The 26,533-nt window shown below is 40.9% G+C and overlaps 1 protein-coding gene across 12 annotated transcripts in view; it reads left to right on the top strand.

The window, feature by feature from the left end:
- ryr2a (ryanodine receptor 2a (cardiac)) overlaps positions 1-26,533 on the top strand; it is a 332,105-nt gene that overhangs the window by 185,004 nt on the left and 120,568 nt on the right. The window lies entirely within an intron of this gene.

Genomic DNA, 26,533 nt, shown 5'->3' with positions numbered 1-26,533 from the left:
ATACAGTCTATGGTGGCGACGCGTCGACGCGGAAATATGTCGTCGACGATATTTTGAAGTCGACGCGTCGCTACAGCACTAGTTTACAGTGAGAACAGCTGTGAGGTCCGTGCAGAAAGCAGAGCAGTGTGTATAATATATATCACTCAGTATAACGGCCTACATTACTCTCTGTATTTGTTTGCTTTAGTTTAGTAGATATCTACAAACAAAGAGTCGATATTTTTCTAAGACCATTTAGTGCTTCACATAATAAAATACACAACGGCTGTATCCTGATTATGCTTTAGGAGCTGTAGGTGTGTGTGGTATGTGTAGGTGTGTGTGTGGTACAGTGTGTAGGTGTGTGTGTGTGGTACAGTGTGTAGGTGTGTGTTGTACAGTGTGTAGGTGTGTGTGTGGTACAGTGTGTAGGTGTGTGTGTGGTACAGTGTGTAGGTGTGTGTGTTGTACAGTGTGTAGGTGTGTGTGTTGTACAGTGTGTAGGTGTGTGTGTTGTACAGTGTGTAGGTGTGTGTGGTACAGTGTGTAAGTGTGTGTTGTACAGTGTGTAGGTGTGTGTGTGGTACAGTGTGTAGGTGTGTGTGTGGTACAGTGTGTAGGTGTGTGTGTTGTACAGTGTGTAGGTGTGTGTGTTGTACAGTGTGTAGGTGTGTGTGTTGTACAGTGTGTAGGTGTGTGTGTTGTACAGTGTGTAGGTGTGTGTGGTACAGTGTGTAGGTGTGTGTGTTGTACAGTGTGTAGGTGTGTGTGTGGTACAGTGTGTAGGTGTGTGTGTGGTACAGTGTGTATGTGTGTGTGTTGTACAGTGTGTAGGTGTGTGTGTTGTACAGTGTGTAGGTGTGTGTGTTGCACAGTGCGTAGATGCAGCGGACAGACAGGTCTCAGTTGGTTTGGTGTCCTATGCATACTTTCAATACTTGTAAATACAACTTTTGGCCCGTAATTTATTTTCCTCATTGTAGCGACCAGAGAGGGGGGGGGGGGGGGGGGTATATCCAGTCTCTGATTGTGTTACGTTATTATGAGAGTGCTCTGTTTGATTCTGAAATTGTATATATTTATATAAATATATACATATACAGTGGGGAAAAAAAGTATTTAGTCAGCCACCAATTGTGCAAGTTCTCCCACTTAAAAAGATAAGAGAGGCCTGTAATTTTCATCCTAGGTACACTTCAACTATGAGAGACAGAATGGAGGGAAAGAATCCAGGAAATCACATTGTAGGATTTTTAATGAATTAATTGGTAAATTCCTTGGTAAAATAAGTATTTGGTCACCTACAAACAAACAAGATTTCTGGCTCTCACAGACCTGTAACTTCTTCTTTCTGTCCTCCACTCGTTAACTGTATTAATGGCACCTGTTTGAACTCGTTATCAGTATAAAAGACACCTGTCCACAACCTCAAACAGTCACACTCCACTATGGCCAAGACCAAAGAGCTGTCAAAGGACACCAGAAACAAAATTGTAGACCTGCACCAGGCTGGGAAGACTGCATCTGCAATAGGTAAGCAGCTTGGTATGTGTGTGTGTGTGTGTGTGTGTGTGTGTGTGTGTGTGTGTGTGTGTGTGTGTGTGTGTGTGTGTGTGTGTGTGTGTGTGTGTGTGTGTGTGTGTGTGTGTGTGTGTGTGTGTGTTGTGTGTGTGTGTGTGTGTGTGTGTGTGTGTGTGTGTGTGTGTGTGTGTGTGTGTGTGTGTGTGTGTGTGTGTGTGTGTGTGTGTGTGTGTGTGTGTGTGTGTGTGTGTGTGTGTGTGTGTGTGTGTGTGTGTGTGTGTGTGTGTGTGTGTGTGTGTGTGTGTGTGTGTGTGTGTGTGTGTGTGTGTGTGTGTGGTGTGTGTGTGTGTGTGTGTGTGTGTGTGCGTGTGTGTGTGTGTGTGTGTGTGTGTGTGTGTGTGTGTGTGTGTGTGTGTGTGTGTGTGTGTGTGTGTGTGTGTGTGTGTGTGTGTGTGTGTGTGTGTGTGTGTGTGTGTGTGTGTGTGTGTGTGTGTGTGTGTGTGTGTGTGTAGCCTGTTATTGTCTCATTATACCGCACTGTGAATTAATTAAAAGTAAATATATAAGTGGTCATGAACACATCTGTCCATCAGACAGAGGGCTGCTGTGCCTCCTGTCATCATTAATGGACGTCTCTTTAAAATGACCGCTCAGAGGAGAGGAGTTCTCATTTCTCTAACCGCCTGCTGCTTCCCCTCCTCTCTCCTCAGTTCTCCTCCTCGGCTCCTCCGCTCGCATCTCTTGTGGGCGGGACTAAGTATCGAGGATAGGAGTCGAGGAGGGGAATTAGTGAAATGAGAAAAGGCCATAAATAAAATAAGAACTCATTCTCAAAAAAGATAAACGCCATTCTTAAAATGTATAAACGAAAAAAGCGATCATGAAAATGTTTCCAATAAATGAATATAATGATTGTTGACCACTTTGTTGTTACATATGTAACTAAATGATACATGAATTGAAACAAAACATAGTATAGACTGAGGAGTGAGTGAGAGTTTCATGTATTTTCTTCACTCCGCTGGGAAACTGCTCTCATGTCAAGAAGCATGAGATCAGTCCATGCACTGCATCGTCCAATCAGTGAGCGATACACAATAAGGGGGCGGGGCGAGTATCTGAGGATTTCATTGGAGGATGGTCTGGTGGTTCCTTGGTTATCGCTCCTCGGTCCTCCGGCAGAAATAAGAGCCATGGGACGGTACTCAGACAAGATGGCGCAGACAAATCAACTTCCGGTGAGACCGAGGACGGACGACGAAGGAAATGAAAATAGTCAACCTGAGACGCAGCTCTGAGCCTCATCCCAATACCCCTCCTCGACTCCTCCTTTCCCTCACTCGCCTCCTTCCTTGCGTCTTAGCTCCGCCTCCGTAAGATGCGAGCGAGAGACACGAGGAGGTGACGCGAGGACAGAGGAGTCCTCAGGTATTAATTGGGATGTCCTCGTTCACTCAAACTTCACTTTTAAACGACGTCTGTTAATGATGACATGTGCACAGCTGTATCCCCTCTCATCGGGCTTAACTGAATAACCCCTTAGAACCGGCCCATTAATTGTTAAATATTTATTTAAATGAATTAATCTTTCTCTTGTTAATCAAGGAATTCAATGTATGATGGTTGGTCCTGCTTTTTTGTTCCGTTTTGGTGTAAAATGTAGCCTACATTTAAATAAAAATATAATGATAGTAATGTGAAAGCCTTTACTCTGAAAATGTGTGTCCTGTAGATCCCCACATTCACCAGAAACCCACATTCAGGATTGTGAATTTTAAATAATTGAACTCCTGAATATCTTAACACAAAACAATACAAATAATTGTTAGTTATCAAGATCTAGCCATTTATGAAATAGCTTTCTTAATAGCTATGTTTTAGTGACGTGAAAGATCATTAAACATGACTTAAATTGTTAGTATAACCTTAAGAAATGAATTGCACATAATAATTCCCACGGAGCTCTCAGCACTTATACATTTATGTGACGCTTTTCCACTCATCTTCCAGTTGTCGGTTTTCCTCTGTTGAAATGGACCAGCTGTGAAGGTGGGGGCGGGGCTTTTATACGAGAGTAGTGAAAACACTTCCGCGTAGTCTGCTCTCGTGTATCCTCCCTTTCGTCTCCTCCCGCACCCCTCCTCCCTCACCGCTCCTCCCGCACCCCTCCTCCCTCACCGCTCCTCGACTCCTCCGTGTGCATTTCAGTTATTGGGACGTCCTTCAAAATGGCGTGTCTTGATCGATTTCCGGGTCAAGTCCCGGAGGAGGGGAAGAGAGGAGTCAAGGGTTGAGGTCGGATAATCCAAAAATCAGCTCCTAACGTCTAACCATATCGTCTATTCCTTGACCTCTGAGTGAAACGTCACGGGGTTAAGGGATAGTCGATAGGAGAATTCAAAAGGACTTGGGAGAAGAGACTGCGGGGGCCCATTCCAATAGTCCATTTAGCTTAGGAACCTTCCTAACGGAGTGAAATGACCCGGAAGTACGTCACTGGCAGCCATGATAAGTGCCGTTCCAATTCTCCAAATGAAAGGAAAGGAGGTTTCAAACTTCCTTTATAACCTCCTTTAGCTTAGGAACCACTGGACCCCCCTAACCGAAAGGAGAGGAGAAAATGTTGCCCCACAATGCATTGCAGCCGCAGCATTTGCCGTCACTCAACAGTCGGCCGTTCACGGAAACAATCGATTATGACCGAGAAATGATATCATGAAAGTTACGGTGCTTATTAAGCTTTTTGAAACGTATGTGGTAAGTTGCCAAAGTGCTTTGTTTTGAACGTTCATCAGTATTATAATCAAAAAGAGAAATATGAAGTTAGTTTTTACTGAAATGATCAAATAAAGTCAACATCTCACAGTCTTTACTGAGCTGTGTGTGGTTTGTTCAACTTTTAAAAGATGTTTGAATGGTGATATACACAGTGATAGATGTTAAGGACTAACGTTTATAATAAATACATCTGTATTGATTTTAAGATATTTTCATACAATCATACGTATTGGGATCATTTGTTTTAATGTAGAGCGGAGGGAGAGGGTGACGAGCATAAGTTTCACTTTCCTTCTTTATTTCAATTCCAACTTTGGTCCTGAAGAATATGTTTCTCTGTTGTCCACGTTCATAAAGCATAAAGCAACAGCATCAGAGCACGGTGCAGAGTCTCTAGATGAGTTTACAGTAGTCCCTCGTTCTTATTAAACATCCATGTTGTAGTCCGCTGTATAGAAAACTGTAGTTTCCATAGTTTCCCCACAGCAGCAGACGCACATTCATGACGTCCGCTGGCGCATCATAAACACGTCGGAGAGTGAAAGTGCAGTCGGATTCTCTAAAGTACCGCGGTCTCTTCTCCTAAGTCCTTTTGAATTCTCCTATCCACTATCCCTTAACCCCGTGACGTTTCACTCAGAGGTCAAGGAATAGGAGATAGGGTTAGAACTTAGGAGCTGATTTTTGGATTATCGGAACGCAACCCGGTACTTGTTGAAGGTGGTTTCAAGACAAATGATCCCAATACGTATGATTGTATGAACTATTAAAAGATCTTAAAATCAATACAAATGTATTTATTATAAACGTTAGTCCTTAACATCTATCACTGTGTACATCACCATTCAAACATCTTTTTAAAAGTTGAACAACCCCACACAGCTCAGTGAAATGTTGACTTTATTTAATCATTTCAGTAAAAACTAACGTTCATATTTCTCTTTTTGATTATAATACTGAAGAACGTTCAGAACAAAGCACTTTGGCAACTTACCACATACGTTTTTAAAATGCTTAATAAGTACCGTAACTTTCATGATATAATTTCTCCGTCATAATCGGTTGTTTCGATGAACGGCCGACTGTTGTGTGACGGCAAATGCTGCGGCTGCAAGGCATTGTGGGGCAGCATTTTCTCCTCTCCTTTCTGTTAGGGAGGTCCAGTGGTTCCTAATCTAAAGGAGGTTATAAAGGACGTTTGAAACCTCCTTTCCTTTCATCTAGAGAATTGAACGGGACTTATCATGGCTGCCACTAAGGGTCTGCCGGGTCATTTCACTCGGTTAGGAAGGTGACTGGCTGTCTACATGATGTGGCCTGCCGACATGGCCACTGTCATACAGATCATAAATCAAAGCCCTTGATTGGTCTCTGTGTGTCATTCAAGCTCGGGATAACCTCAGGTGAGGTAAAGCACTCTGAGTGTTTAGATAGTTAACTTAGTCTAAGTTCTCAGTGGGTCTCAAACGGTGTGGTCACCATTTATGTAAACACATATTTCCATTTGAGAGGGTAGTGATTGGTCTAATGCAGGGGCGCCCAACCAGTCGATCGCGATCGACCGGTCGATCGCGGGGAGATTCCCAGTCGATCGCGAGATGTGTCTAAAAATAGAACAACAATATTCTGTTTTATCGTTAATGTCCTATAAATGGTAAATGGACTGTACTTATATAGCGCTTTATCCAGTCTTTAAGACCCCTCAAAGCGCTTTACATACTACATGTCTTTCACCCATTCACACCCATTCATACAGAGCAGTGTATGTTACTCTAGGACCTAACATGCATACACATTCACACACCGTTGGCCATGCCATCGGGAGCAACTCAGGGTTAAGTATCTTGCCCAAGGATACATCGACATGTTGACTGCATGGGCTGGGATCTAACCCACAACCTTCTGGTTGAAAGACGACCGCACTCCCTCGCAGCCACAGTCGCTATAACATAATCTTCCTGTGCCAGAATAATGCACTTGAACGCATCAAAGCTTTGTGATTGGCCGGCGTGACCCCATGTGTCTGGGCGTGGCTGTTGGGCAGTGGGCACTATTTCGCTGAGGTTGTCCATGTCAACAGGAGTGACAGTCCACACACACAAGACCGCAATTATGGCAGAAGCAAAAAAAGCCCAAAATATATAATTTTCACTCCGAGTGGGAGGATGATTATTTTTGTATCTATTCCAATTCAAAGTCCATCTGTCTCTCATCTGCAATGCGAGCGTGGCTTTATCGAAGAAGTGTAATTTAGGAGCGGCATTTCAAAACAGTGCACAAACGCTACGAGACGGAATTCCCTCCTAATTCTGCCCTACGCTCCCAAAAGGGGAGGGGCCTGAAAGGACAGCTAAATGCACAGCAGTCCATTTTCACCAGGCCCAACAACAAGAGCAAGGCTGCTACCAGAGCATCTTATCGTGTCAGTCACGTTCTTGCGAAACACATGAAGTCTTTCAAAGACGGCGAAGTTGTGAAAGAAGCATTCCTGGAGGCTGCCGACGCGCTTTTTGGGGACAGTAAAAATAACAGTAGCATTTCAACAGGTTTTTGATATAATAAAAACTCAAGTTGGATACCGTTATTAATCAGCTGTAAGTTTTAGTTTGTTTGAACTTAGTCATTATAATTATTGTACAAAATGGTATAAGAATGTAAACTTAAATTGATTATAGTCTATTATCAATTCAGGTTAAGAAACTAGTGTTGCTTGCATCCTATTTTAAAGGCATTTATTTTTATACTCTACTAAAATGCAAGAAAAAAAGGGTTTGATTCTATTTTGTCTTTTTTATTGCACTTTGGCAGCAGATTCCTGTGTAGCTTCAGATCTGAGTTGTCTTATTAGTAAGTCTAATTTATACTTTTGTAGCAACACTATTTTTATATAATGGCAAAGAAAGGGTTCAGAGTCTTTTCTTTTTTCCCTGTGTCATATGTGGCAGCACTGTTCAATGTTTCTTGAAAACATTACCCACTGTAGTATGTGACGTGTGAATACACTCCAACTCTGTATCAACAACACTGTTGTGTAACTTCAGTTAAATACTTGTATGTGTGTAGATTAGAAAGAGGTAAGATAAAGGATCTGCAGGATTTTATGAAGTATTCATCGTACAAAGGTCAGTTTTATACAAGTAGAAGTGTGTATTTACCTGGTAGTAGGCTGTCAGTAATGGCTACGCCTCTCTATTTGGACTGGTAGATCTGGCAGACTGGCAACTTTAAAAGTAGCTCTCGGTTCAAAAAAGGTTTGGCACCCCTGGTCTAATGGATAGTGAGGTGGGCTGAAGATCGGAAGGCTGTGAGTTCAAATCCCGCCAGGAACACCACCACTAGTGTGCCCTTGAGTAAGGCACTTAGCCCTTAGTTACTCCAGGGAGAATGTCCCTGTAATCGGTCATTATAAGTCGCTTTGGATAAAAGCGTCAGCTAAATGAAATGTAATGTGATTAGTAAAATATGCATGAATAAATAAATAAAAAGTTAACTAGGTGAAAAAAGGCAAGATACACTTTTAAAACTTGTTGAGAGAACTAGTCTTTGCTGCTGCCTCAAAGAGGAGCAGGGGGGAGAGGAGGGAGACAGGAGAGGCTGATTCAGGAGCACAGACACACTCACAACTATAAATGAACCAAAAATAAATTAACAAGTTTCAGTGTTTTTTTCATATTGGAAATGGTATGTTATTGGTTATGGCCATGATTTTTTGATTATTGAAATGTATACAGTTCTGTTTAATATAGGTGTTTCCATAGATCTATAGTCTCTTTATTTCCCCCTCAAAATGCACCAGATTGATGCATTTAACTCCAAAATAAAAAATAAAATCTTACCGGCATGCCCCTGGACCCCCCTAGAGGATTTGAGGTCGACCCCCACTAAAAATCACATGGATAGGTTCCTAAATACATTGATAAATACATTTATTTTTTTAAATAGTAACCCATTTCCATATGTTCATGTGTGGGTAGTAGATTTAAACTATAGGGCTATCATTATGGGCCCTGCCTGTACCTGTTCGCTCTGCCATCGCGTGAGGGGTCTGCTAACAAGCGACCAACAAAAAGGTTAATGTTAATGTTGTTGCACGTCACCTCAACCCCCCCCCCCCCCCTGCTACCACCACCCCCCCAAGTATATTTCAGATCTGTGGGAAACACTGTATGTCATCTAAAAATTTGATTGCCAACATTGTCAAACAAAGCAGGACTTATCTGCACGCAGCAAATGTCAAGGAAGCACAGCTCTGCAAACTGTTCCCGTTGTGATTATAAGTTATTTGAGATAATCAAATGTGCATCAGACTTTCTGCCCTTCACCGTTTGTTTACTCACTAATCACATCTCCTCTGGATATTAGGCTATGTATTTTGTTAATACAACTGCTTTAATTGTGAGCCGACATTTACAGTGAGAACAGCTGCTGAGGCCAGTGCAGTGTGTATAATATATATCACTCAATAATATAAATGACAGGCCTACATTACACGCTTTATTTGTATGCTTTAGTACAGTGCTTCTCAAACTCTTTTCAGTAATGTACCCCCTTTGAAACATTTTCTCAGCCAAGTACCCCCTGGCCGACCCGAACATTTTTGATCGAAAAAGCCTATATAAATGATTACAATGTAGTGATGTTCCCTCAGTGTGTGATTTATTAACTCCTTCGTGCATGCACAACAAACTAAGGATATGTTCATCTTCATGCATGAAAAAAAATAACATAACAACGTTTTTATAAAACAGATTTTTCCAAGGAGTTTTTCAATTTAAGTCATATGTTTAACAAACCAATGAACAAAATGATATATTGTGAAAAACTATAAAATACAATACACACATTTGACATGTTTATATGAGGACCCCCTTGGTGGTTCTAGGAATATTTTATATACAATTGTGTGTTGTGCTTATTGTAATAAGATTATTTTTGTAATCATGCATGGTATTTTTGAAATCTCACGTACCCCCTGCAGTACCCCCAGGGGTCCGCGTACCCCCATTTGAGAATCACTGCTTTATTAGATATCTACAAATAAACAGTTGATATTTTTCATGAAACCAAATAGTGCTTCACATCATAACATATACAAGGAATGTAGCCTGATGATATGCTTTAAGAGCATGTGTGTGTTTTGGAGTGTATATGTGTCTGTTGTAATTGCATGTCCCGCCAGCAGAGGGAGCTGCTGGACTAACACTCAACATCACGTGCGTGCGTGCGTGCGTGTGCGTGCGTGATGATGTGGAAGGTAGAGTAGCTTATCTGACATCTAAATGGTGGAAAATGGTACATTGTAGCCTGTGAGCTCCCCGTTCGAGCGACTGACTATTCCTTCGCAATTTAGCATCGCATTGAATATGGCCTAAACTTGTCCTGGAATGGAATTTTTCTGGTCATTTCCCTAGGAGGAGCTCGCAAAAATGAACTGAAAATGCATGAAAAATGCACATTTTGCAAAATGGGCAACTTTATGGGGGGCGGAGCTAATGGAAGGCAATTTGAAATATGTCCGCAATTCCATGAGGAATGTCTCTGCCAAGATTTGTGAAGTTCGGAGAAACTATATGTAACTTCCACACAATAGGGGGCGCTAATAAGCCATTTTAACAAAAGATTAGGTTTTTTTTTTTACATTCTCGAAAAGGTCTTAGGCTGTGACATGTGTCCCAAGTTTTGCGTTCGAAGCTCATGTTAGTGAATTTTTGACATTTAAATCATCAATAATGGTAAATTCACCGTTAGCTTACGAGCTCCCCATTTTAGCGGTCGACTATTCCTTCTCAATTTTGCATCACATTGGATATGGGCTGAACTTGTCCTGGATTGAAATGTTTCCATCATTTCCCTAAGAGGAATTAGCAAAAATGTGCTGAAAATGCATGAAAAACGCACATTTTTCAAAATGGCCGACTTTATGGGGGGCGGAGCTAATGGAAGGCAATTTCAGATATGTCCGCAAATTCCATGAGGAATGTCCCTGCCAAGATGCATGCAGTTCGGAGACACTATATGTAACTTCCACACAATAGGGGTCGCGACTGAGCCGTTTTAACAAAATACTTTTTTTTACATTCTCGAAAAGGTTGTGGGCTGTGACGTGTGTCCCAAGTTTTGCGTCCGAAGCACATTTCAGTGAATTTGTGACATTGAAATCGTCATAAAAGGGTAAAAAAAGGTAAATTCACCGTTAGCTTACGAGCTCCCCATTTTAGCGATCGACTATTCCTTCGCAATTTAGCATCACATTGGATATGGCCTGAACTTGTCCTGGATTGGAATTTTTCCACTCATTTCCCTAGGAGGAGTCGGCGAAAATGTGCCTAAAACGCACATTTTTCAAAATGGCCAACTTTATGGGGGGCGGGGCTAATGGAAGCCATTTTGAAATGTTTTCGCAATTCCATTAGGAAAATCTGTGCCATGATTCGGGTAGCTCGAAGAAGCTATATGTGACTACCGCACAATAGGAGGCGCTGCTGAGCCTTTTTTGCTAAAACGTACGTTTTTTAAAAAAGTTGCGAAGAGTTCGTGGGCTGTGACGTGTGTTCCAAGTTTCGCGTCCGTAGCTCATCACAATTAAAAAAGATTGTATAGGCCACGCCCACGTTTGTCATTCGTTGCGACACTTAGAATCTCAGTTCATACTCACCCCCAGAGTATGTCTATAAAAAAAACAATTATTTCCTCCATCCGTTCTTGAGTTAGAAATGTGCGGTGTTTTTGGGGCCCCCTATAGTCCAAATGAAAATGCTTTGGTGTGCCTATTCCCCAACACAGACTGAACCTATCCACGAAAATCTGTGGTGAATCGATAATAATAAATATGGCCGCCATTAATCAAAACGCATTAGCGTTGTTGAGTTATGAGCATTTATTTCTAAGCCACACCTTTTTGCTAATGCGTTTTGATTAATGGCGGCCATATTTATTAACTGAACATGCTCATTTCCTACTGACCCTCCACCGATGCAGTATACTAAGATTTAAAAAAATTGAAATTTAGGATAATATTTCACTGTTTTTAACATTATGCTAAGTAGGCGGAGCTTAGGGGTTCAAGAGGACTTTATGTAGAGCAGGTCCACCCGAATAAGTGTGCAAAATGTCAGGTCCATCAGACTTACGGTGCGACTATGTACATTTTTCAAAAATGTTCTACATATAGGTGGCGCTAGTGAGCATGTTGGACAATTTGAACCCATCGACTCCAGAATGTCGAATTTGTCACCGGTCCTGCCGTCCGTGCAAAAAGTCGCTGCATGAATGGCGTCGTAAAGCCCTCAAAACAGGTTTTACAGCACACAGGAATCATAACATATGTAGCACTTCGGGATTTGAAATCAAATATGAAGTGCTTTATAAATGAAACCCATTATTATTATTATAACATGAATTCTACGAATAACAATAGGTATTCACACACTTCGTGCTCAGGCCCTAATAATGCAGAGAATGTTGTAAGTGACCATGTCAATTGCAGGAGTCTATATACAAGTACATAGAATAAGATATACAACAACAGAATGTAAAATGTAATGTGTTTATTGTAGTGATAACTTATTAGTGCGAATACTAGGGATGGGTACCGAGCCCCGGTATTAAACGGGCCCCGGGGCTGAATTATTAAAGACCGTGGTACCGTTAAGCTCCAACGTTAACGGTATTTTTATCGGTAGGCTACTGGAGACATGTAAAAAATATATGTATTATTGCTACACAAACATTATATTGCAGTTTTAGTGTTGCCAACTCCGTTTCTAATATGCAAAAAGCGTGCAAAATGCGTCTTTTTAGTATTTTCAATCTTTCCAATCCAGGCGAGAGATCTCTCTCCCCCGCCTGCTTGCGAGGGGGCGGGGCAGTTTACACACACGCAGCCGCTACATGCAGCAACACACACACACGGTGGAGATGGTGGAGAGAACGCGCTCCGAGGTGTGGTTAAACTTTACCCGTCTCGATGTGGAAAATGCTCGTTGCCAAAAGTGCAATAAGAGTTTAGCATGTAAGGGCGGTAACACGAGCAATTTGTCTAAACATTTATCAAAAGTGCTCCACATTCAGACGGAGAAATGCACCGGGTTCGACTGTCTTTAGTAGCTCTGTAGCCCCATCCACGAGCAACGTTTCCACGTCAGGTGTTATGTATGCTAGCAGCAACACACAGAGTTAACTACATGATACAAACATGGGTTAATGATTATATTTATTTTGTTAAAGTTTCAGCTATTCTGTTTACTATTCTGTCATCAGATTATTTAATACGATGTGTGTTGTTTCTTTTGATGTGAAATATTATGTATTTCATTTAAATAAAAAGCAATGTTAGTTTTGTTCACAATTTGTTTAGTTAGTTTACCTTCTTTTTTTCTCCAAAAGAACCGATAAGAGAACCGTTAAAAGACCGGACCGATAAGCGGTATCGATAAAAGTAGTAGTACCGTTAAAACCTTAACGGTACCCATCCCTAGCGAATACTGTTTAAATCTTTATTCTTCTTATTTCAGCCAATACTTTGGCTCTCCATAACTTCAGCTTATTTTCAGCTACAGAAACCATTCAAATATTAAACTATTCAGCCTTTTCAGGAATCGATGGGAAACCTTCAACTTTTTAAAAATATTTTATCTTCAGCTATAAAACTTGTCCTTCAGATTTTTGAACACCGTTACATGTATTCCTTTACAACCCAACCCTGATCATATCAAACGGACACACCATTCTGGCCCAATAGTGATCTGAGTGACAAAAAGTCCACCTAGCACCCAATAGACTCCCATCTTAAATTTGTCTGTAACTTTCTTCAGAACATAGAGAAGTAAACTTTAGACAAACTGCTCCCATCTTCACATTTTGCACACAAAACCCAAAAAACCCCCATATATTATAGTTTACATATAGTTTTTGAACAGGTGGCAAGATTGTCAGATATAATCCTCAATGCATTCTTAATTAGTGTGAATGCTGTGCCACAGCATTCCACTATAGTTTTTCAAATCTTTATATCTTCTTCTTATTTCAACCAATACTTTGCCGTCTGATAACTTCAGCCTACTTTCAGCTACAGAAACCATTCAAATATCAAAATGTTCAGCCTGTTCAGCAATCGATTTTTCAACTTTTTCAAAATATGTTATACTTTTTGAAATGTTCAGCTTTTTAAACTCTTTTTTTAACATGGAACTCAATGGGAGGAGCCTTCAAATCCTCTTTTACCTACACCTTGCACCAAATGCTACTCCTTCTACATACTTTCAGCTAGAGACTTCATTCGAGACAATTGTGTTTCTACACGGACCTTCACTATTGCGGTAAGCGTGTTGTAACTTCCGGTTGTTGTCACCTCCGGGTATCCTGTGTGCCTGTTCTGCTGCTGATAGCTTATATTATCTTAACGGTAACTACTTTAGCTTGATAGCTAGCCATGGCTTTTTCCCCACTCTCGGGTGCTATTTCCTTCTCTACCTGTCTCATGTTTGGTTATTCCCCTACCTCCTTTACTGGTACCGATACATGTGTTAAATGTAGTATAGTTGTTAGGTTGGAGGCGGGAATCATAGCTATAGAAGCCCGGCTCCGCATTTTAGAAAGTAACTCGGCTACAGTAAAGCCCATCTTAGTCGGTGCGGACCGGCAAAAGGTAGCTAGGTAGGGAGGCGTGTGGCATAGTGGGCTGTCCGTAGGTGTTCGGACCCGGAAACGGATGTGGACATGCCGCCTCGAAGGAAAGCAAATTTCTCTAAAGGCTCGTCGAGGATCGATTATCGCGGAGGCTGTCTGGACGAGCAGTAACCGCGGCGTGTGGTGCAGTGGGTTGTGCGTTGGTGTTCGGATCAGGGTGTCACAGGTTAAAACCCCACTGCAGTCAGCATGTCGTTGTGTCCCTGGGCAAGACAGTTCACCCCAAATTGCTCCTGTGGGGATTGCCCACAGTATTGAGTATCGACTGGGAATCTCCTCACGATCGACCGGTTGGGCATCCCTGATCTAAAGCAATATTGGTAAATGATTTCATATCAGATTATAATATTGATATATGCTGTCTCACTGAAACTTGGTTGAGACATGAAGAATATGTCAGCATAAATGAGGCCACTCCACCCAGCCATATCAATACTCATATTCCTCGAGGCACAGGCCGAGGAGGTGGAGTTGCAGCCATCTTTGACTCAAATGTACTTATCAATACTAAACCAAAATTAAATTATACCTCCTTTGAAAGTTTCGTTTTTAGTCTTACGCATCCGACCTGGAAAACTTTGCAGCCAATCTTATTTGTTACAGTGTACCGTGCACCAGGTCCTTATTCAGAATTCTTATCAGAATTCTCTGAGTTTTTATCAACTTTGGTTCTTAAAACAGATAAAGTAATTATCGTAGGTAACTTTAATATTCATGTTGACGATGATAACAAATAGCCATAATGTTGCATTTAACTCTATATTAGATTCTGTTAGTTTTTGTCAGAGTGTAAATAAACCAACCCACTGCTATAATCACACTCTCGACCTTGTTCTGACTTATGGTATTGAAATTGAGCAACTATTAGTCAAACCGCATAATCCTGCTTTATCCGACCATTTCTTAGTAACTTTTGAAGTACTGTTACTAGACTACAAAGCATTAGTCAAAAGCTCTTGCAGCAGAAACCTATCTGTTAGTGCTATAGCCAAATTTAAGGAAGAGATTCCACCAATACTTAACTCGATAGCATGTCTGCATGTAAGGGAGGAAACTTATACAAAATGTACACCACCCCAAATTGATCATATTGTTGATAGTGCTACAGATGTGCTGCGAATAAAATTAGACTCTGTTGCTCCTTTGAAAAAGAAGAAAATAAAACAACATAGATTAGCTCCATGGCATAATGCTGAAACCCGCAAAATAAAGCAAAAGTCGAGACAGCTTTAAAGGATATGGCATTCCACTAAACTTGAAGAATCTCGTTTAATTTGGCATATCACTCTCAATGAATATAAGAAAGCACTGCGTAAAGCGAGAGCAGCCTACTACTCTTCATTAATAGACAGAGGTGGGAGTAAGTCCTACATGTGCAAGTCATGAGCAAGTCTCAAGTCTTGACCTACAAGTATCAAGCAAGTCCCAAGTCACTGTGATGAGAGTCAAGTCAAGTCATTGCTCAGGTCAAGCAAGTCAAGTCAAGTCATACAAAAGTCTGATGAATAAGCCCAGTTTCCGCATTTAAATCAGTTAAAAGACAGTGGTTATGAAAATGGATTCAACCCACACTATGATCTTCATTACATACACAGTTAATCATTTGAAATCTAATTTAGACCGATGACAATCATATTAGATTCATATTAACCCTAGAACTGCAGACAATAGAGATAGGACTCAAAAAGTCTGTTCAAAAAGGCAGAATTCCAGGTAAGAAAATCATATATGGCATTTGCCATTACACATATTTAATTTAAATTTCTGTTAACACTAGAACACAGAGATATCATTTTCAAATCATTTAATTTGTTCCTCTTCATAATTTCCTTATAAACTAAGTAGGACGATTTAAAACTCACTTAATTGGGTTAATTTAGAAATTGCTTCAGTTTATCATCATAATAATAATAATACTGCATTTTATTTATATAGCGCTTTTCACAACTCAAAGACGCTTTACAGTATGAGGGAGGGTAGACAAACAAGGACAGGCAAACAAGTAAGTATAGTAAAATAAATAATAAACAAATAAAAAGGCAGTCAAGACAAAGTTGATTGAGAGGGGGGGGGGCTTATGGGTAGACAGAGTTGAAAAGATGTGTTTTGAGGCGGGACTGAAAGACTGTGAGGGACTCAGAGTCACAAAGATCTTGGGGGAGGGGATTCCAGAGCCTAGGAGCTGCCACTGAGAAGGCTCTGTCCCCAAAGCTGCAGAGTGTGGATGATCATAACAGATCAAAAAGTTCAGATTCATTTTACAATAAATCAAAGAATGATGCACTTCTACAAACAAAAACAACATCATTAAAACATTTAAACAAACTACTAAAAGTAGATGAACTACATTATTCAAAAGTTTACAGTAACTTCTGATAATAACTAGGGCCGGGACTCGATTAAAAAAAGTAATCTAATTAATTAGAGGCTTTGTAATTAATTAATCGAAATTAATCGCATTTTTAATCACATATAAATATTTGACCTAAGAACAGTGAGAAGCAATTTTTTTTCACATGGATTTTAGTATACCATTAGGCGCATTCACACCGCAGTACTTTTCCCACAAAGGTTCATGAGAATTTAGTTCATGAGAACTCTTTGAACCTGGGGGAGGATTAGGCAAATGAAGCCGCTGACGTCACTTCTTCTTCTTCTGCTTTGGGTTTACTGGCAGGCCGCAAACCACTTCACGGCGTATACTACCGCCCAAAGTCCCCCGGCCGGAAGTCCCCGGAGTTGGGGACTGGCTTCAGTAGAAGCTGCTGGGACTCCCAGCAGCTTCTACTGAAGCCTTCCGAGTAAATCGCCAGAACGCCGACACCTCCTCATCTCCACCGCTCCCATGTTTTATTTTGTGTTGCCATAAGTTAGTCTCTCTGCGTTTCTGCGCTGGGCTAATGCTAATGCTAATAATGCTAATGCGAGGATAATAAAATGGCGGCTTCACAAAAACTTTTTGGGAGTTTTACGGGGCGTGGTTTGCAATCCGCCCAGCCAATCAGAAATATAGCTCTTTTCTCACAAGAGAGCCGTACGAAAGTCCCTGCTCTCTAGCAGCTCTCTGCTCTCTAGCAGGGACTTTCGTGGGGGTAAAAAGGTTCTCATGAACTAATTTTAGTACCTGCTCTTTTTGGTGTGAACGCGATAAAAGAGGCTAACGTCCACGCTAGCTGCTATATGTTTTGCATTGAGGTGATACTTGAGGCTTGATGTGCTGCGGTGATATGCAAATTCCTTTTTGCATAATTTGCACACAACCGTGCTCTTATCGACGCTTCCATCCGTCCGTTTTTTAAAACAACATTTCCCACTGTTGTTCACTGTGGTTTGTTGTTGTCTGAAGTCATGAACGTTAGTTGGTGCTCCAGTATAATCGGTACGCCTGAAACTCATCCAGTGAGAAACGTTCCGCGGTGCAAAAATAAGTGCGATTAAAATGCGTTAATTTTTTTAACGCGTTAATTTTTGTGTAATTAATTAATCTTAATTAACGCGTTAAAGTCCCGGCCCTAATAATAACACAGGGGAAATAAACAAGGCATCTCTCTCTCTCTCTCTCTCTCTCTCTCTCTCTCTCTCTCTCTCTCTCTCTCTCTCTCTCTCTCTCTCTCTCTCTCTCTCTCTCTCTCTCTCTCTCTCTCTCTCTCTCTCTCTCTCTCTCTCTCTCTCCTGACAGCCCGTCACTATCAGGGTTAGTCAAAATGAATCCCTTGGAGGTTCTAGTGTTCATTTACCGTTTTGTCTTCTCTTTGCTTAATCGATTTGAAACCAAGTCTAACGTAGCTTTAACTTAACGTTAGCATTCTAGCTAACACAACACATGCACGCACCTTTCTCTGTGTTTTTTTTTGTAGTGACGAATGAAGTTGGATGTTGTGGTGGTCGTGTCACTGATCTTTATGCTGTAGACCCTGCATACCGCTGTTCTCTTCTTATTACCGTCATCGACAACATAATCCTTGAATCCAAACTTCACTATTTTTGGAGTAAAGCTAGCCGCTGCCATGTTAACTGAGACTCCTGCCTTCTAGTGGGTTGCCAGGTTTGCGCGCATGGTGCTATAATCACGTTTTTCGAAAAAACTAAACGTAATATCTCACTACAAAAACAAACGCCAATATTTAATTTTAAACAGTCAAGTCCTTTCAAGTCATCTATCTCAAGCTTAAGTCAAGTCTCAAGTCACGAATACCAAGTCAAAGTCAAGTCAAGTCTTTTATCAATGTTAGTCAAGCAAGTCTCAAGTCAAAAAATATGCAAGTCATGTGACTCGAGTCCCCACCTCTGTTAATAGATGAGAATAAGAATAATGCAAGATTTATTTTCAGCACTGTAGCCAGGCTGACGGAGAGCCATAGCTCGATTGAGCCTTCTATTCCCATAGTACTCAGTAGTAATGATTTTATGTGGTTTTTTAACGATACAATTGTTACTCTTAGAAACAAAATTAATGACCTTTGACCAGTATAGTGTTATCAACAGCTCCCGGAAACGTACGTTCTAATATTACACTCGATAGTAAACTAGAATGCTTTTCAGCCATAAACCTTGAACAATTAAATTCAATGATTCTCTCTTCTAAACCATCAACGTGTATCTTATGGCGCGTTTCCACTGCAGGCCTCGCTCGGTTTGGTTAGGCCTTATTAGGCCCGGCTCACTTTAATGCTGCGTTTCCATTACAGTTTAGGAACTGGGGCAGTTACTATAGTAACGCAGTGTAGGCGGAGCCGTGACGTCATCTTCAATGAGAGCCCCAGAAAAACAACACAGCCGTTAGCTCTTAGCACTCAGAGCTCACAGCTCCTCATATCTGTTCAGAAACTTGACAAAAGTTAAACAAGTACTTGACTTTACACTGTGTGGGATTGGTGGATTTGTGTGTCCGTCAAGGAAATCTCGGCCGGCAGCCATCATGGTCTGAAATGACCAATGGACATCGAGAAATCACTAAGGACCTACCCACCAAGTAAACAAAACATAAACCACGTGTCTCCCATCAGTTTACGTCTTTGAGGAGAGAGAGAGACAGAGAAAATGGCTAAAAAAAAACTTTACAGTTGCCGACTTCGCTAGAGATTTATTTCGCTAGCAGCAGTGAAGATAGAGCCTCAGAACCTGAAGTCTTCGACTCTTCTGAAGAAGAAGAATACAAAGACAACAACAAGGATCCATTTGGGCATGGGTAAGTGTAAATATTACAGTAATAGTGTACTGGCAATGTGTGGGGAATACCACAAAAATGAATTATAGGTTTATTGATATATATTTTTTATCGATAGTCATGAACGTTTTATTGGGACAAAATAGACTCTCCATTAGCAAACGTTTACTCTGTGTTAACGTTATTTTGGTGTGTAAAAGTGAGATTACATGTGTAGAGGATTAAATTAATAATTTATTCGTCCCACAACGGAGACATTTACAGTGACATGTTTTTGCCATCGATTATTTATCATACTGTTCTGTACAGATGAGACTTTGTCATAGATTTATTGATGTGTGCCTGTTATTAGTTTACAATCCTGTACAGATGAGACTTTGTAATCAGATGTAGCCTATGTGTGTCTGTGATTTTATACTGAATGTAAAGTAACGTAAGAAGTGTGTGTGTGTGTGTGTGTGTGTGTGTGTGTGTGTGTGTGTGTGTTGTGTGTGTGTGTAGTGTGGTGTGTTGTGTGTGTGTGTGTGTGTGTGTGTGTGATGTTGGTGTGTGTTGTGTGTGTGTGTGTGTGTGTGTGTGTGTGGTGTGTGTGTGCGTGTGGTGTGTGTGTGTGTGTGTGTGTGTGTGTGTGTGTGTGTGTGTTTGTGTGTGTGTGTGTGTGTGTGTGGTGTGTTGTGTGTGTGTGTGTGTGTGTGTGTGTGTGTTGTGTGTGTGTGTGTGTGTGTGTGTCCTTCTCCAACCTCCCAAACTTTCTTTTTATGTGTGCATTGTTATTTGTGCTTGAGCAACATTTTACTTGAACTTTATTTCAATGAAATGAGTTGTAATTATTGTCCTACATTTTAATTTGTTTTACAGAGATATTTCACAGCTGCCTGGGCCTAGTGGCCCACATGCGGCATTTATCCAGCAGCCAGAACATCCATCTGTGCCTGCCCCCAGGTCAAGATCTACTGTGGCTCAAGGGCCTTCACCAGAGCCATCACCACCAAGGACCAGCAGACCAGCATCACTACAGCTGCCTCCACCTCCATCTGCGGCTGCCACCAGGTCAAGATACACCTCAGCACAAAGGCTCCACCACAGCCATCACCTTCAACCCAGCCAGCAAGGAGGTCTCGTGGAGGTCTCGTATAGCACTTGTACACCCCACCTACACAGCAGCCCATGCACCATCACCCACACCTACACAGCAGCCAGACCCACTCTCTTGGAAGACAGACAAAGTACTTGACACTGTCTTGACATTTATAATGAATAGTTGGTTGAAAGTTCTGATGTTCAATATTGTAAATAGTTAGATTTTCCAGTTTCTTATATTTATATAAATAGTTGGTTGAAAAAAACATATTTATAATAAATTGTTGGTTGAAAAAAAAAGGTTGAATGCTCAATTTGTATTTGTACACATCACATGAACCTTGGTATGTAATATGAAGTCATTATTCAGTTCTAATATATCTCAGTCCCTGCTGTGGTGAAAGTAGAGTGATAAACACCTATTTTACTCAAAATTCAAATTTAATTTTTATAATTTTAGACATGAATAACACATTTATATACAGTGTAATTCAAATATTTCACTGCTTTTGTGATCCTAGGACTTTGGTAACCAAATCTAAAACACCAAAACAATTCGATCACATGAGTAAATTTGTGTTTTCACAAAAGTTTTGAAGATTTTCCGAAAATCGGATGTCAAATTTTAAGCTTTTGAGCTACTTATCTCATCAAACAGTGCTCTAAGGTGAGTAATATGCATATATAGCAATACCAGAGATTGTCCTGAACAATTTGATATGTAACACATGGGGTGCCGTGTTAGAAGAAATACATTTAAAAGGTGATTTAAGAAAACATCTAAAAATCGAGAAAATACCCTTAGACTCCAGAGGGTTAAGAGGGATCAGTAAGGTAAGGCTACCGTGACGGTTTGATTCAGAAGGAGTTTAAGTTTAAGATCCCTGATGTTGAGGTAACCAGAATGTTTATTTCCACTGTGTACAACATGTTATAAGGGACCCACAATCTATCTTTATGCAAGGGATAATGTGCAGCGAGGCGGTATATAGTATGGAGAAAAGAACACCTGCATAGATCCCTCTGCAGGTGGTACTTTAAGTATATTTTGATGCTAATACTTTTCTACTTTTATTTGAGTAACATTTTGAATGCAGGACTTTTTTATTGTAACCGAGTATTCCTACACTCTGGTACTTTTACTCAAGTACAAGATCTGAACTTCTCCCACCTGACAATAAATCCTGAGTGGTTACCAAAAATAAAGGTAACCAAAAAAGGTTATTTTCATTTTACAAATCCTGCACTCAGCTTTGCTTTCTCCAATATCATTGAAAAGCAGCCAGATGCTGCTTCTTTTTTCGGTTTTCGCTCATTTCCTGACTTTTTCCGACGCACTTGCATTTAAATCCGTCTCCCCGTCGCTCTGTGCAGCTGGCCTATACCACTACACCTGCTGTGCCCCCCACCCTTCTTTCACATAATGGTATGATCCTAGTGTGTCCTCGCATATGATTGGCCGCATGGTGGCCCAGCTAAATAAAGTCCCGCCCCTGCCTGCAAGGATTCTCAGCAAGAGTAGGAGCGGCTGAAGATTCTGCTCTCCCCAACGGGAGTCTGCTCTTCTAGCGGCATCTCGCGATCGGCGTGTTGGAGGCCTCTGAATTAAATTATCAAGTCACGTCAAGTCAGAAGGCTCAAGTCCAAGTCAAGTCCCGAGTCATTGGTGTTCAAGTCCAAGTCGAGTCGCAAGTGTTTTGTGATTTTGTCAATTCGAGTCTCAAGTCATCAAATTGGTGATGTGACTCGAGTCCACACCTCTGCTATCGACCATAATATCCTATTGCAGAGTGTGTCGTCCTACGTGCACGTATCTCTTGTGCACTTTGACTGTCAGCTAAACACCTTCCACCATCAAGGACTAGAGACCGTAGATGTCGTTTGATCACTTTTAATCATGAAGAAAGGGTGAAACTAGGAAATAAACACAATAAAAGAAATACATAAATATGCGGAAGAATATTTACACACATTATACATTGAATCAACCCAAAGAACATACACATACGTGGCTGTAGCACAAAATTATGGCTCTAGCTAACGGTAGTTCTACAGAGGAGTTTACAACACACATTAACTATCATCTCAAAACTAGTCTCTATAAACATATTCATTGGAAATGAAAGAACACTAGGTTTATATCAATTGTACGTACCAATAATGCGACCAAAGGCAAGGAACGTCAAGGATTAGGGCAGATTGTGGCAGAGATGTTCACAAGTCTTTTTTTGCAAGTCCAAGTCAAGTCTCAAGTCTTTGTGGGGTGAGACTTGATCAAGTCTCAAGTATTTGGTCACGAGTCCAAGTCAAGTCTCAAGTCTCTAAAAAATAAAAGTCTCATGTCTCTTCTGGTTGTAATAAGCCTTCTATTGTCTGCTGCTATCCAGTCTGTTAAGAATACTGCACAGCTATATCTAAGAAATTCAAAGCATTTACTGTATTATTATCACTCCTATATCTATTAGCATACAGTATCAGTACTGATTAGTTGTTTGTTATATGATCACTTTAAACAGGCTATTGCAATGCAATATGAGGAAAAACATCACACTTTAGCTAAATGCAAACAACTTCAGAATCAAAAATCAGTATCACAAATACTTTATTAATCCCCTGCAGGGAAACTGTGTTAAAAGTACTTCAAAGTAAACATTTGTTCTGTGCCATTTGCAACTAAAAAACTATTGCTGCAATATTATCTGAAATATACTGAACTGGTGATATTAAAACATGACCTGTTCCAAAAGAGATATCTACCATTAACACCATTTACCAGCCAGATGCTGGTAAATCATGCAAGTGGCTGGTACTGTATGTTGCACGCACCAGCCAAAAATAACAATGGCAATCTATTGAGTGGCTAGTAACATTTCAACATTCACTAGGCTAGCCATTTGGCCAGTGGACAAAAATGTTAAAATGTGACCTCTGCAACCGTATTGTTTAATTACACTGGGTCTCTAATGACATCTTTTAAGTCTACTATAAATAAACATATTCCTCTATCCTCTCACTCAAACCCAGTGTAATGGTAACCTGATAAACCTGTAACATTAACGTTACGTGGTCAACAATAAACCTGTAACCTGCCTATAAACCGACAGATGTATTTATGTATGTAACTATGTATTTTTCTACGTTTAACGTTAGCCAGTAGATGGTGGCAGCGGAACGTAATGATTAACGTTACCGACCTTTTTTATGTCATGTCAAGAGTTGGATGTCAACGCCACTCAACGCAAACAAGTGTGACAAGCAAACATTCACTCATCTTTTCAAATATTCAGTTACAAAGCTAGTAGCAAGCTAAGTTAACATGACATAGCTGATGCTGAGCTAAACATGTTTGCTAACCGTCCATATGCGTTAATGTGACTGACCTCTCCGGGTGAGTTTTCAAGTGCCTGATGAAATTTGACGTTGTTGCACCAGCATCCTTGATTTTAATATTGCAGACTTTGCAGTGTGCGCTCCTTTTGTTGGTGCCGCCGGCGTTTTGTTCGAAGTTTTTATAGTTGAACCTAATTACAAGCGGTACAGCTGCAGGTGTGCGCGCACCTGACGTTTCAGAGTTTCCTCAATGTTAATACGGCAAAAATAGAAAACACAATGATTGTTCACGAGTCCCAAAACACGAGTCCAAGTCGAGTCCGAAGTCTTTTGAGCAGGAGTCCAAGTCAAGTCTGAAGTCTCTGTGTGTGCGACTTAAGTGCGACTCGAGTCCGAGTCACAAACTCGAGTCCCCATCTCTGGATTGTGGTCACCAAAAAAACATGTGGCTGTCCTATTCCCATGCAGCTTCCTTATGCACTAGGTCACATGGTACATATTTTACACATTACGACTACCGCCAGCAGGGGGAGACAAATCCAACAAATTAACAACAATGTCCTGATGAGGACAGAACACAGAGACTAGAGCACTAATGGCGCATTTCCACTGCAACGGGGTAGCCCCGTTTAAGCGTCCCTAAGCGTCCTCGCTCAGGCCTCGGGCTGCCTCTCTGGCCGTCCGAGGCCGTGGCGCATTTCCATTACAGTTTAGGACCTGGGGTAGCAACGCAGTGTAGGCGGGGCGATCGGCTTCACATTTCGAGTTGTTCCGTCGAGCTCCCGCTGGATTTTATCATCCCCAATGAGATGTAGGAACGTCGTCACCTCCTCGGTCGACCACGGTGTGCTTTTCTTATTAGACGTAGCCATTTTTGTAGCTCCTCCGTTTACAAAATGCTGTTTATAAAAATGCTGCAAGCTTGCTTCTAAATATATATGCGACGCTAAGGATGAACTCGCGCGCGATCTTGTGACGATTCTCTCTGAACAATCAGCAGTCGAGAGTGTTGACGTCACTAGTTCAGCCCTGGCCCTGGTCTGATAGAACCACGATTTTATGGGGCCGGAAAAAGAGGGAAAAAGTACCCGCTAGCCGGTACTAGGCTATATGGAAAGGCCACCAAAAACTGGCCTGGCCGCTTGAGGACAGTTAAGGACGCTTAAACGGGGCTACCCGCTGCAGTGGAAATGTGCCATTAGTTGGCATACAGGGAACTGCTTTAGGCTGGTTTAGGTCCTATCTATCTGAACGCTCTCAGTTTGTGTGTGTCAATGATGAATCTTCCACGCAAACCAAAGTTAGCCATGGAGTGCCACAGGGCTCAGTGCTTGGACCTATTTTGTTCACACTATATATGCTTCCGTTAGGCAATATTATAAGGAATCACTCCGTACATTTGCATTGTTATGCGGATGATACTCAACTATATTTATCAATCAAGCCTGATGAAATTAATCATCTAAATAAAATTCAAGACTGCCTCAAGGACTTAAAAACGTGGATGACTTTAAGCTTTTTGATGTTAAACACGACCAAAACTGAAGTTATTGTACTTGGCCCAAAGACTCTATGAAACAAATTATCTAAGGATATACTAACTATGGATGGCATTAATGTGGCCTCCAGTGAGACTGTAAGGAATTTTGGTGTTATATTTGATCAGGATTTATCCTTTAACGGCCACATAAAATCAATTTCAAGGACCGCCTACTTCCATCTACATAACATTGCAAAAAATCAGGCATATCTTGCCTCAAAACGATGCAGAGAAACTAGTCCATGCATTTGTTACTTCAAGGCTGGTTTATTGTAACTCCTTATTATCAGGGTGTACCAAGAAGTCAGTCAAGTCGCTTCAGCTGATTCAAAATGCTGCAGCTCGTGTACTAACCAGAGTTAGGAAAAGGGACCACATTACTCCTGTTCTGGCTGCCTTACACTGGCTCCCTATAGAACACAGGATAGAATTTAAAATTATTCTTCTCGCCTACAAAGCCCTTAATGGGCAGGCGCCATCTTACCTTAAATAAACCTTTGGTGTCTATCTACACCGGGATCCTGAGTCGTGGCTGATCCTGTTGCTGTGGTTCTGAGTCCTGGATCGCAAGCCCTGGACCTTGAGTCATGGCTGTTTCTGCTGCTGTGGTCCTGGATCATAAGTCCTGGATGGATATCCTCGTGGATTCATCTTCTTCTTATAGACACATGCATTTCCAACAAAATTGTCAGATACTGTATAATCCTCAATGCATTCTTAATGGGACTCAGTGCTGCAGTTGGTAACTATGGTGTTGCTAGGCAGATTAAAACCTTTGATCTCTGGGCTCACAAGGTGTTATGATTATTTGTTATGATTAGGTGCTCAGTCAGCACAGAAACACACACTGACAAACAGACTGGACTTTAACAGCCTATTCTTTTCTGTCTGATGGAGACTTCATACTGACTTCAACATGTTCCACATATTTTATACATTATTGGTGACGTATGGGTTTAGTCGAAAAGTTTGCAGTCAAAATATTCTGCTGCTTTCCCAAGCCTTTTTACTTTATTTTCTCTTCTTAATACAAATTCATTCACTACTACTTACATCTGATATGTAATTCATTCAGCCTACTTTCAGCTACAGAAACCATTCAACTATTTCAGGATATTGAGGCTATACATGTTGTTGTTTATACCTTTTTTAAATCTTTTCTTTTAAATATTAAGCTTCTTCACTATTTGTCCTACTCTTCCAGTTTAACATTTCACTTTCAAGTGTTCAACAAAGTCATTGCAATGCATTTGAGCTGTAACAATTTCATTCAAATCATTTCACTTTTCTGCATTTCTCCGCTAAGTTCAGCAACACACTTACTTTGTTTCTGTAGCTAAAAGCAGCTACAGAGACCATTCAACTAATAAAACATTCAGCTTTTTCTGCATTTTCAGCTAAATTCAGCAACAAATGTTCACAGTTTACAGCATTAGCACGCATTTTCA

The sequence above is a fragment of the Gymnodraco acuticeps genome, unplaced genomic scaffold, assembly GCF_902827175.1.
Source record: "Gymnodraco acuticeps unplaced genomic scaffold, fGymAcu1.1, whole genome shotgun sequence".
In the NCBI taxonomy this organism is placed as follows: Eukaryota; Metazoa; Chordata; class Actinopteri; order Perciformes; family Bathydraconidae; genus Gymnodraco; species Gymnodraco acuticeps.
Note: the sequence above shows the minus strand (reverse complement) of the source record. Positions and strands in the feature narration are given on the sequence as shown.